General features: G+C 33.5%; 1 long non-coding RNA gene across 2 annotated transcripts; it reads right to left on the bottom strand.

The window, feature by feature from the left end:
• Nucleotides 1-3258: 3258 nt before the first annotated feature.
• LOC132255154 (uncharacterized) lies at nt 3259-12004 on the bottom strand. 2 transcript variants are annotated; one of them, XR_009467777.1, is made up of 4 exons: nt 11376-12004; nt 8538-8688; nt 6328-6453; nt 3259-4796 (listed from the first exon to the last, which is right to left on the bottom strand). It is a non-coding gene; the product is annotated as an uncharacterized LOC132255154 (long non-coding RNA). The 2 variants fall into 2 exon arrangements; XR_009467776.1 differs by lacking the exon at nt 3259-4796 and having other exon boundaries at nt 6207-6453; nt 11376-12003.
• Nucleotides 12005-12447: the final 443 nt, after the last annotated feature.

Raw genomic sequence — 12447 nt, 5'->3', positions numbered from 1 at the left:
AGTTTTTTAATGTTTTATAAAATTAAGGATATTTGATCATTTATTATTATAAAAGGATTTTAAAAATAAAAAAACAAAAAGACTTGTTCAGATAAATTATTATTATTTTTAAAAAATATATATTTTGATTTTGTAAAAACATTTTAAATTCAATTTATATAATATTAATTAATTAAATTTAATTGAAGTCTTATTGAAAATAAAAATAATTTTGTAATTAAAAATAAATTAAAAAATATATAGTTTTTAGTAAAACATAAACAATAATATTATAATAAAATCATAAATTATTATTTTTAGTAGAAAATATACTATTTTATTACATGTAAGAAAAAAGATATTTTATTATATTAAAAATTTTATGGTATTAACGAGTTTATTATTTTAAGTTTTAAATTATTTTTAAAAATTAATAGAGTTGTTAACAAATTTAACGCATTAAATCTTGTTTAATCTTAAGCTAATTTGCCTAGCGAAAAAAGAAATTGAAAAATAATAATTTTATATAGAAAAGAAATAATAGAGTATATATGCCCTAGGGTTTGTTGTCTACCTTCATTTTCTTTTTCCTTTTTCCCAAAATCTCTTTGATTTTGTTCCTCCTAAAAGTTGACAGAACTTGTCCAAAAGTACTGATGCCCTTATTCCATCAATGCAAGGCTCTATTCCCAGTCCAGAAGCAAACTGAGCTAAAGGAGCAACAAGATTTGATTTTCTCACCGTTAAGCCAATGACACTGCCATTATGTTGATTCAAATTTGGTGGCCCAAAAGATAAAAACAGTAAGACCCTTTCCCTGGTAAGAAGAATCTGTAGCAACTCCAACCTTCATGATTGCCCCATTCATGAACAGAGCATCAAGTGTAGCTTCTGGCTCAGTTGAGACTGTGACTCGGCATGCAGAAGGTGACCATGCATATGTGTACACCTGTAGGTGGAAAGATGCCAGGAAAAATGGGCAGCCTGCCCTTTCTCCTTTAACACAGATAAAATGATGGTCAACAATAATGAGCAGTACTTTTGCTGAGTCCATTGTTGCTGCAGTATTGGAGTCAAGGAACAGTAGCTTCTACAGATGCAAAAATTTCAGGTTTTATAAAATCCCAAGAAGCATCATCCAACTTTGTTACAGTTATAAACTCTTATTCGAAGAGAACTTGAATAATTAATTCCATCAATTCCATAAAGACTCCTTCTAGTGGAGAACTCATAGCTGAACAAGCATTCAGTAAGTTTCCAAGAACAGCTGCAATGCCATATCCAGGTTCATGTCTTAGAAAACTAAAGTCCCAGCAAATTCACGAGGAATCTGTACACATAATTTGTCATGATTTCCCGGGAAATCCCCATTTCCTGTCTTAGAATTCAAGAAATTACACAAATCTCTCCGCGAGAATTTTGGTACGCATACTTTGTAAAAACCAAGGAATCATTTGGTAAATGATGAGTGAAAAGGCAACGTGCTTAGCATCTCGAGGCTGATTATGACTTTTAAGTGCAGACCCAACATGGCAGGGTGTTTGTAATAAAACTGTATTAATCTCAATTAATACGTTCAAATAAGCTTAAGGTATTAAGCTTGAAATCAGTAATTACAAAACTTACCTACTGGGGAAGTGAATACTGAAACATCCTATTTGAGTCTTCCAAACCTTTCATATATGCAATGATTCAAACCAAAGACTTTTCCACCAAATAATCATTTCTTTTTGTTTCTAATATAAAAAAAGGGATTTATATATAGTATATATCCTCATCCTGATGCCATGGGTGAGCAGAGTGGTGGCGGTGATGGAAAGCAATGCTGTTTAGAAAAAAATACGCCTTGAAAAGGTTAAAAGGCTTAATGAAAAGGAAATGGATGTGCTCACATTTGGTGTTATAATCGCCATAATCTTGCTTTTTTTTTTGCGCCGTTTGCTTCATCACCATCGAGGGCACCAGCAAGCGCCGTCCTTCCTAAACCTTTACATCCAAACACGCCCTTGCTGAAGCTCCTTTTAACTCTTTTTTCTGTCCTTTCTTTTTTATTTTTCCGCAAGGAAATTAGGGTTTCTGCTACGAAAAATTGGAAATGGGGTTTTTGAAGTGGCAGATCTCGGCAGTGTTGTTGTTGGAAACCATTAGTCCTTTCTTTTTTTATTTTGTTGTTTCTCATAAAGAAAAAAAAAAAAAAAAAAGACTACAAGGTTTAACTAAAAGAGTTTTATGCTTTTGGATTGAATTTCAAAACTTTCAAATAAAGTATCAACAATTATTTTATATATACATATGCCCTCACAAAAGAAATTTGGTAGAAAAAAAAAACTCTATAAATAAAAAAACTTGAATTGAGAATTCCCTGGTTTGAACCTAAAAAAGAGTTTCTATGCAATTAGATTGAATATCAAAACTTTCAAATATTGTCCTGAGAATTGTTTATCAGATATATTTGTAGGCCTAATACACATGCACGAACTAAAATTTAGCTAAGAAAAAACATGTAGAAGTATGAGAAGTCATTATCATAGAAAATACTCTATCCCTTAGAGACCAAATCTCCAAGTACATTTTCAAATTGAAACTCCAATGGATTTTCCTCAACCCAACAATTTTCCTTTCCTTCAATCAAGAGTGGAATTCTACCATAGGTTGGTTAAGAGGCTTGATCATCTAAATTAGAAAATTAAGGATCTCATAAGAACAATCCAATGGATATATTAGTGTCAAACACACTACTAATGAACATAATTACCTATCATTTAGATCAAATGAATCCATATGCACCATTAAAAGTAGCACCTTCCTTAACTTAAACGCTTCTGGATTTCGTAAATTCTAAGCTCAAAACTTTTGATTATAATTAATAATTGATATGTTCAAGATACTTGGCCTAGTTAGTTCCTGTTTGAAAAAATTGCCACATAGGCCTATGCAATTTACTCGATTTGTTTTACTTTTTATTTTTCCTTTTATTTTTGTCTATGTTTTAAAAAGCTAAAGCTCTTTTATATCTACTATAAAAGCCAGATCTAATTCCTAATGAAAGAATCGATGCTTATTGGAACAGTTCTCGCACACACATTTTAAGGTTTTAAAGTTTTGTAGTGATTGGAAAATTAAAAGATTTCAATTGTTGATGATTTTTTTTGTTTCAAGAAAGACATCCAAATGTTTATAGACTGGATCATACAAGAAAAAGATCATTCTGCTTACCAAGGTCAGCTTTATGAGGTCTTTCCCCAACTTGGACACATTGTATGAAATGTAGAAGGTTAGTGAGTCAAAAACATTTCTTTTAGTTCACAAATCCCACCAAAACAAAGAAGGTGTTATTTTTATTAGCAGATAACATAGATTTACCTCTTTATGTATTTTTGTAATCTCTCCTGCCATGACATATCGACCGCAATGCATTAAAAGACACTGTCATAATCCATTGGTGGAATTGTATCTTCCACGACATACAAAACCAAAAGGCCTCAAACATGCGTATCCATAATTTCCAAAACCATGTAGACAACCACAAGCCAAATGTAGTATCATCTCCATGCCTATAAAATGTGAAGACCAAGAATAGGCAACATGCATGCACTAACGAATGGATGGTTAGAGCATATGGCAACTAATTATAAGTGACATGTATATAAACTTTCATATTGATTCTATGTTTACAGTAGCCATCTTTCAAAAACAATTATTGCATGTCACTGAAGAATGAAGTTTCCTCGAGAAACTGATGAACCTTATGCAGGGGAATAAAGAATATTCATGTTGTTGTTATATAACTTAAGTATTACTTTGCAAGAACCAAACCCTAAGAGAAAGGACTAAACAAATTTTTGCATAAGATTTCATCAATGAGATTTTTTCATTTTTTAGGAAACGACAAATTGTTTCATTTTTATTTTCTTTTGTTTAAATTTTCTCAAAAACCATACAAATTCTAATATTCTCAAGTTCTACATATGATTTCTTTTTCTATCTATGCAATTGCATGGCTAGATTTATAAATTCAAGTATTGACCACCATTTAAAAGCCATTAAAGGAACAATGATTTAAACTCAAGCAAAATGCGTTAATCTATGTTATAATGCACACTAACCATTATTCACTTCCTCTTTTACTTCATCTCCTGATTTCTAGACAATATCTTTCAACCCAATTGAGAGGTTCTTGTAGAATTGCACATAAGACAAATTTAGTGAATGATTGAATTTATTAATCATAATTTATAGAGAAAAATGGACTGCTTTCCTAACATGGGAAAATAATATTGTGTTCAGGGTGTCAATTCCCTAAGGAGCCAATTTAATACAGGTCTTACATTGAATTTAAGGTCCTTATATCCAAGAGACCCCTATCTAGGGGTCTAATTACTTTTGGAATAAATTAAAGATAGGTAGTAGAAGCTCGTTTTAGCATAAACATCACTACATTTTATCACACATGCTTTTTACATAAAAGAGGGTAGGGCTTCGGTATCAAACAAGATATTGGCAACCAATATGCCCGGGATAAAAATTCAATATTCATTCTAATTTAATATGAGAATTGCATTGAGATAGTAGATACATACCTTGTGAAATTCTAGAGTATCTCCCCCAGATTTTCAAAGCTTGACCATGTATAGCAAAGGGTCACTTCAAAAATTTGTCCAAGTAAATTATTGACATCCAATTGAGACATCTTCAGGTAATGTTCCAATGAACTCATGGTCAGGGGTTCCTGCAAACAAGGCAACTAGGAGAGAAATGCCTCTATTGCAATAGACAAAATGACCCTTGCATCCAAATTTCTCCCCTTCAAGTTTCATCTAAGGTGGGTTGCAAAGGTTTTAGCAGAGCATAATAATACCATATGACTTTGTCAAACAAATCAAGACATGCATCACTAACTATTCAATTCCATGAAAATCTCAAGAGTATTTTTGTAATTTTGCCAAGCATTTAGTTCCACATAACTCTGACAAGTATATATGTGATTTAGACAAGCCACAAACTAAACTAATCATTGGGAGACTATCATCAGATTAAAATTTTGGACATGAGAAGTCAAGAATCCTGAGTTGATTTTATTTGCAGACCAAATAGAAAGTTAGAAAACTATAACCAAGTCTAATTAAGGTGCATCGGTTCTATTCAATCTTCCAAACTTAGCAATTAGGAGGAAGCCTTGCTCAAGATAATATAAAGGTCACAAGCAAAGCAATCAAGATTCAATGCATGCAACACTCATATTCCTTGCACCAATTCATCCACTCTACAAATTCTCATCTTGCACCTCGAATTTGATTAATAATAAATTTTCTTTCTAGATCACTAAGGAAAGTTGTGTAAAGAAGAAGAGTTATGGCAAATTGCATGTTAAATAGAAAAAGATAGTGCTTATTGACATTGAAGTTATTTTTCTTTACATTAAAAACCAAAGGCATAATAGTTTTCTCAATTTTTTTGATAATCTCATTGGTAGGACGCTTCGATGTAAATATTGTCTCCTGTTTAATAAGGCACTGGTGACCAAAGAATATGTTAGATGCAGGCTTCATATTTATGAGGAAGTTTAGGATAAGATCATAGCTAAATAAACAACTAAAGCTCATTTAGTTATCTAGCTGTAACTTTGAAGCAACATATGTTATGACTTACAAGAGAAACAATTACTCCTTAACTTTTGTTGTTGTGGTGTTGGTGGAGGAGAGGTGAAAAAATTATTTCTGATATATAAACCAAGCTGTAATCTCATAAGTTATTATATAATAAAACCTACAAGTAAAGATTAGAACACAATGATAGAATTATCTGTATAGACTTTTGAACAATTAAATGGTGAAAGGTAAGATGCTTTTGAGATCAAGACGTCTAAGATCATCCTAGGCACTTGAAGATATTCTTGATTCTATCACTTAGGAGCTGTAACTTTACACACAAATAAATAAATAAACTTAGATTCTTAATATCTCATTGAACTTGACAACAATCAAAGCTACAATGTACTATTGGCTTTCCAAAGAGAGTACCAAGGTTGAGACCCTGAGATGTCGAGATGAGATCAAAAGCATTCTTATGTTATGACTTACGAGAGACAACAATTACTCCTTAATTTTTGTTGTTGTGGTGTTGGTGGAGGAGAGGTGAAAAAATTATTTCTGAGATATAAACCAAGCTGTAATCTCATAAGTTATTATATAATAGAACCTACAAGTAAAGCATCTAAGATCATCCTAGGCACTTGAAGATATTCTTGATTATATCACTTAGAAGCTGTAACTTTACACACAAATAAATAAATAAACTTAGATTCTTAATATTTCATTGAACTTGACAACAATCAAAGCTACAATGTACCATTGGCTTTTCAAAGAGAGTACCGAGGTTGAGACCCTGAGATGTCAAGATAAGATCAAAAGCATTCAAAGTGACAAGCGCCATAGGTCACTCTTCACGCCTCTCCACAACAAGGTTTTGAGAGTCCTGAACACCAAACGGTAAATCAAGTACAATGTCACACCCTAATAATCCATTGACATATAGATTGACCAAGGAGTGTAAGAAAAATATGCTTATATGAAATTGGTACAACAAGAAGATACTTGCCCCCGATTCATCAAAGATAGCATCCCAATCATCAAGACTAACATCTGTTTGTTCAAAACTAGGTGGCTTATATCCCTTCTTAAACCACTCATTCTCAATGACTTTAGCAATTGTAAACCCTTGTTTCAAACCATAGCAATACCAAGTAACTCAGAGTTATAAGCAATGAGGAAAATAATGGCTAATGCAACTAAAGGATGATATAACATACACCAAACTAATCACCAACCAAACCAAAATAATAAAAGGAAGAGAAAGAAGAAAAACTCTTTTTTCTCTTCTTAACAAGGGAAGTAAACTCTTTATACAAAATCTGTATAAAATTTTGCCAGAATAGGAAAGATTATTATATTTTAAGGCATAAGAACAAGAGGAGATGGACCTATCATCTCTGGTTTAGGGTCCAAGATTCTTTTAATTAGCTTCTTTGCACTTGAGGAGAACTAGGGAGGAAGTGTAGAGTTAGCCTTAAATATTTGCAATAACATCAAGTCCTTATATAACCAGGTTTTGGATTTATAAATGCATTATATTAGGGAGAATCATTCAGTAAACATACAGATAAACTTATAAATACAAAGCCTATGAATCAGATTATCTAACTCCAGATCATGACAAGCAAGACATATCTCTTGAAATGCAGAGGATGAGCTATTAAACTTGGACTTTTCCATTAAAAACTTCAATTCATGTAAGCACTTTGATAGTATCTATGGCATATATCTTTCTTCATTAACCATTTACAAGTAGTTATGCCAATCTATGTCAGCAAATTTTATGTATGTATTCTCCAATTTCCATAAGATTTCTTTATAACTCAAAATATAAAAGTCGCATGATTAGTGCTCATCCTCAAGGCAACAAAAACCAAAGATGAGAAAACAGGTAAGAGAACACACTCAAGTTATTTTTATTTGTTAAACGGTAAACTAAGATAGTGTATTTTAGCAGTTGTTTAAAAGCCTAATAACACAATCCATGCTCAACATCTTTTTCTAATAGTCAATTATGGAATATACTCAATTCTTTTCAGACGTTCTTTTATTATTATTATTATTATTATTATTATTTTTGTTGAGGATGCCTTTAATAGGAAAAACAAGATAAGTTAACAAAAAAAAAAAAACCTTAGCAGAAAGCGCATAAACCAAGTAAACACAATTTATACAAGATGCAACAAAAGCAAGAAAAAACCACCCAACATGCTAATCTACCACTCAAAGCCTATCTACAAAAACAACAAACGAGAGCACATTTATAGGATTTTTATATCTCTCTGAGAGGTCCAGCGACTGCTTGTTCTTCAGGTACCAATGATCAAATTGTCAATCAGAACATTGTCGAAATGCAAAAAAAATAAAAATAAAAACCAACTACAGATCATAATGCAATAAGGCCCCCCAGTGTGCACCTTTCTAATTGCCTAAGAGCTCTTTATGATAGCTAAAGCTTTATTCAGCGTGTAGGTATGCATTAAAGCACTTTAGGGCAGTAAAGCTAGTAGCTTGAAGGCTATTTCCATTCAGGTTTGGGGTGAGATGCTTTTGTAGAAGAGCTTACAGGAAGAGGATCTACAATTTAAGATTTGTTTACATATTGATAGATACTTCTTTCCACAAATAATTCTTAAGAAGCAGTTATCAAATTAGTATCTACCTTGTCAATCCATAGTTTTTTTCCCCTTGAAAAAGCATTTTGCCAAAATTTACAGCTGCACCAAACAGACTCCAGATCCATTTGTCAAATCTTAATGCAACACAAAAGGTAAACATAACTGAAAGTATAGAAACACAAAAGGCAACGATAGCTGAAAGTACAGAAACACAAAAGGCAAAGGTAACTCAGACCACAGAAATATAAATTAATATGTAGATCATGACCTCATATACAATGCAAGCACACATGCAACAAAATGCCCACATAAGAGAGGAAGGGAGAGGAGGGAGGGAAAAGAACCACACCTGATGGTACAAGTTATCTTTGACTAGTTTAACCCAGATATGTTTCACTAAAACTGCTTGAACAACCTGTTTCTCACCCTCATCTTTGAGTGTTTCTGCCAAAAGATAATAACCATCTCTGGACAAATCTTCCTATGAATTCCCAACTGTCCTGAAACGATCAGCCCACCAAAATAAGTCTCTAAGAGTTATGAATCCATGTTTTCCAGCAAACGCTTTGCTACTCTGTCGAAGCAAAATAAGTCTCCAGGTTGACTGACAAAGTAAGCTTCGGATACAGCTTATAGACCAACAAAAAATTTACACAAACAAAATCTAGGATCCGCAGTTGGAAGACATTTATTTCTAATTTGGCTTTTAACACTTATTTCATAATATGACAACCTAATCCAGAATCCACAGCTTATAGGCCCAACATCTGCTCAGAACAAGATATATTTCCTCCAAAATAGAAGAAAAAGCCCACTGTCCAACTACCATACCAACAACAAAAGCAGAAAAGGGTCACAAAGGAAAATTATTCTTAGGTCCTATGCAATAATTTTAATTAATTTTTTAAATTCCAAATTTCCTGTAGTAATTAGAGAAAATACAACATTTCAGAATTCTGCAAGCTTGCACCACTCTGGTCCCAGGATTTTGCACAGCTGGTGGTAAACAAAAAGGTTAGTACTAAAAATTTGTTACAGTTGAGGAGGCTTTCTAAAGCGTTGTAAATAGCGTGATGAATTCTGTGTACAGCCTGCAGAGAAACAACTAATAATTTATTCATCCATTCCCCAGTAGTATATTTACTATTTGGCACAAATTCACTTTGCAGACCACCAAGGTTTTATCATTTTTTCCAGTGCATCAAGGGCAGGTTGGATAGACATAATTGTTATTTTTCAGGTAATATAACCCAAGACAAATGTCGGGACTTTTCAATACAGATGTGAAGCAAAAAAAATCAACTTCGAGTCTTCTTTTTTCCCTCTATTTGCACTTCAGCATTCCCAATGTTCCATGGGATTTAATGAGCTCAAAGCATTTGGACTGGAGACACCCGAAGGGCCAGCCATATGTACCTCGTGAGACCTAGCCCATTCAAATCAAAATAGAACAAGCACCTACAACTAAGGGGAATGGAGTGTCAACCACGGGGTGAGATGATCTTAAAATACAAGGGCAAGTGACTGCTCACATCATGAAACTTGTTCATTTTGATGAACATGGCTGCAAGTGAACTGGGTTTGTCTTTGAATTGATTACAACCAAAGTCATGGCTACTTCAAACCAAAAAAAAAAAAAAAAGCTCCTATTCCAAATCCGCTTCTTGGAGAAAAAGTTGATCTATGATCAACCTAATCATGGAGCCCACCCTTCCCCTGTAAGATATTGTTCCAATAGAAGTCTTTGGAAATTCATGCAAAGTGGAAAACTTCTCCACCAGGTTACCTCAAGCTAAATTTTGACAACTACTTCTTTGGCAATCCAGGATATTTTGAGGTTGGGGTGTCTTTAGAAGCCATCAATGTATTAGTTAAAGTTGATTCCAAATTTGCCAGACAGCCAGAGAAGGATTGAACATTGAGGGAGACCTTTCATTTCTAGGGTGTGGAAGCTACTCACTAGGCTAGAGACTTGAGTCCCCATTCTTGGATTCCTTAAGCAGCTAATCAAATCGATCATTTGGCAAATCGAGGAGCCTCTCACTAGGTGCCCTTTGTGGGGGAAATTTTTACCACTTTGACTTACACTTTTGGGTTTATTTGTACTTTGGGTCTTTCCATACTCATATCTCCTTTTCCTTTTTGTTAGACTTATTCATCCTTCTTTAGAGAATAAATCCTTCTCTTTTTACCATACCATTTATTTTCCATGAAATCAAATGCTTGCTTCTGATAAAAAATAATAATCAGTCCTCCCAAAGCTATGATTATGCAATAATGAGTCTCTCACATTATTTATTTATTTATTTTTATAAGTAAATTTTTGTCCCCATTAGGACTTGAACCTTGAACCTCCCACAAACCCTCCCCATCCCTTTACATGAGTCTCTCACATTATTGTACCTTAGCGTACATAAGAAATATCAATAACTTCAGCCTATTCTCTCTCCTATTACGACCATAGTGGCATCATTGCCCCAAAATATATGACTCAGGTTTTGTTGGCAACCTCGAGAAAAATAACTTGAACCAAAACAAAAGTTAAAGAAATAGTTCAAAAAAGCAAATGTTTGAATTAAAAGAGAAATTAGACATCACATTCAGAAAAGCAAATTCTGCATAGGATATGAGCAGAAATTCAACACTTCTTTTTGCTGCTAATACCCTTTTGTATAATTTAATTCACCCTCAACATCCTCAGATATGTAAATGAAAACTGAAATCTTTTATCCCATTTAATTTGTTGAGTCAACGTTATACCTCCAATTTAGCCACCTATAGATTAGAAGATATAAAGAACAAAGCGTCATATAATTCATCTACAGGCTTTACCGCACCCCAGCACTTGGCAAATGGTTTAAGAATAAACAAGTAAATAACTATATATGAATGTGCATGGACATGTTTCTGCGCAATCAAACAGCTCATTAACAAACGAATGGACTCAAAAAAACAGATCTACAATAACCATGAAAGAATCATCATCAAATACTAATTCCCCAAAACAAAGACTCCGATCCGTGGAGAGAATAAATTCAAAATTAAAAACCAAAAAAGAACAAATCATAAAAAACAAAAGGACTCAGAAACTAAATTTTCCAAGAACCCGATTATTTTTTCTTGGTTTAAACCAAAACCGACGAATTTCATCACAATAATCAAGAACCCGGAGGGATTCATAGCTCACCTGTAGGGCGGCGAAAATCTGCCGATCCCAACGAGCAAACTCCCAAGAAACTTGATGTGAGTCCCTCTATCTTGCAGCAAACCTAAAGACTCCGACCTCTCGTGCTTCCTCTCCTTGAAGAAGTCCTTCCGATCCCAAGGCAGTGGTTTTGACGGCATGAAAACCCAGTCAATCGCATGCGCAGCCCAGCTCCCAACCTAATCAGTCAACCACACAACCCTACCCTGAACCAAATCTAGGGTTTCCAAAATCCCACAACCACAAAACCACTATCCACAAAGCTGATTCCCCGGGCTTCCACACCGAGACCGAACCAAATCCATGGAGAGACACCGTGCCCTTGCTTCTCGGCCAATAAAACCCAAAAGTCCTCCGCCTTTCACTTCCCCTTCTTGCAAGCGTATGGCTTCCGCCGCGCCCTAGATTCCACTCCAGGAAGATACCACCATAGATGAGACACAAGAGCCTCGTCTTCCTACCTCCAGTTTCTTTCACTTTCCATGCTACCAGGAAAAAAAAATTGTTTGGAATGAGAAGGTGAGAACCTGAGGACAATAAGGACATAGAGAGGAGAACAGAAGAAAAGAGGTGAGAGAGAGCAAGGATTTAGGAATTTTAGAAAGTTAAAAAAATAAAAATGCAACTTTGCCCCGATGAAAATATTCCAAATTTATAAAACTAATCTTTCTCATTTTTGAATTCGAAGAGTAACCTATTTTTGAAATAAATACCTTTCAATATTTTTATTATTTATATGTATATTTTAAAAGAAATGTTTACTTTTGTAAAAAAAAAAATAAGGGCATTTTTATCAAAAATAGGTATTTTTTAGGTTGAAAAAATAAGAAAATTTCATCCCCTTTAATCGTTCGTATTAAAAACTAGTTATGTTTATGAAAGAAAAATAAAAAATAAAAAAAATTATGGGTTACTTGATTAAAGGCATCTCAAAACCCAATTTTTAAAATTTAATCTTCGTATTTTTTACATGAGAAAAATGTCATTATTATTTTCTTTTAAAAATAAATTTTTTTTAATCCTGTAAATACTTCAAATAAAAAAAGATATTTAT

Source organism: Vitis vinifera, chromosome 15 (genome assembly GCF_030704535.1).
Source record: "Vitis vinifera cultivar Pinot Noir 40024 chromosome 15, ASM3070453v1".
Classification (NCBI taxonomy): domain Eukaryota; kingdom Viridiplantae; phylum Streptophyta; class Magnoliopsida; order Vitales; family Vitaceae; genus Vitis; species Vitis vinifera.
This window is presented reverse-complemented; position numbering and strand designations above follow the sequence as displayed.